This window comes from Trachymyrmex septentrionalis, unplaced genomic scaffold, assembly GCF_001594115.1.
Source record: "Trachymyrmex septentrionalis isolate Tsep2-gDNA-1 unplaced genomic scaffold, Tsep1.0 scaffold81, whole genome shotgun sequence".
NCBI classification, from domain to species: Eukaryota; Metazoa; Arthropoda; class Insecta; order Hymenoptera; family Formicidae; genus Trachymyrmex; species Trachymyrmex septentrionalis.
In genome coordinates this window covers 511,699-513,130 of record NW_017305997.1, presented here as the reverse complement: position 1 = coordinate 513,130, position 1,432 = coordinate 511,699, and positions in this window count along the sequence as shown.

The window sequence follows — 1,432 nt, the reverse complement described above, 5'->3', positions numbered from 1 at the left end:
ACCTTGAGGTTTTTTATAGACAATTTTATTTTTACACAAACTTTATTCTTAATTTTTAGAAAAACAACATAAAAAATTATTTTTCTAGTGATTTTTTGATCCTTTTTAAAATTATTTTTATATGTACGAACAGAGAATATATAAGAAAGGAGGAACACATATATCTCTGTATGGATATATTTTTATATGTACACGTTTATACTTGATTATATAAACTTTCTTTACCGGATAGTTAATCTTACATTAAAAATGTAATTTATAATTAAAATTTAATTCAATTTTCTATGGATATTGCAATCAGTTATTATATTTAATGTACAATGCATTTTCTTCAGATAATTTTTGGTTATTAATATCATCAAGTATCTCAGGACTAATTTGTATTTTTTCTAAGAATTTTGTAGTGCATCGAAGATCATCCATGTGTAGTTTGATAAATTTTTTTATGTAATTCGTTAAATATAATGCATTATTATTAATTGCAGTATCTAAAAATATTATAGCATCCTCTTTTGTTATGAATTCTATTAAATATTTTTCACATTTTACTTTAAGATCACTTATATCAAATCTGTGAGCTGCTGCAAGAAGGTGAAGCCAAATATTTTGTTTTAGTATTTTATCAATATCAAAGTCTATGTCAAATAAATTCCCTTTTTCAATATAAAACACTATAAGTTGGAAAATGTCGGATTTTATATCATTAATTTCTATTTCTTGTTTTGCTTCCTCTTCAGCATCTTTAGTACAATTTTTTAACATTTTATTAAAAACAGGGCTGGTCGCACATGCTAATGATTTATTTACATGAAAACGCTTTCCTTCTACTAAAAATGTAACAATTGAGTCGGATTCATCGGAAACAAAATTATTCCTAGCGTTTATTGATTGATACATATCTATTATATTTTCATACATATTAAAATGTACTATATTTGTGTATGATTCAAACGTAAAGTGTACCGAAAGTGTGTTATTAGGTAAGTAATCTGTCTCGTTTAATCGGACAGTTTTGGAACATACTTCATACAACGGTTCATTAAAATCATGAAATCTTTGCCAGTTTGTGCATAAAAGTGCTTCTGTAGTACCTTGGATATAAATCTTATATCTGTTAATATTTATCTGTTCTTTCGGATTGGGTACGGTACTATTAATAAAAAAGTATAGTTTACTGTCTTCTCTATTGATGCACATATCAATCTTGTAGGACTCTTCTTTAACGTTACTAGATGTCAAAGTATCCATAAAGTTGCATATATTCCAAAAATTTCCAATACTCCATACAAAATTAATCTTTTTTGTGTAGCATTTTGTTCGACTATGATGAAGTATGTGCTTCATCAGTAATCCATTCTTCTTTGTGGTATACATCTCTGTACTCATTGAGTCTATAAACAATTGATACTCTTAATAATTATCTTTATAAATG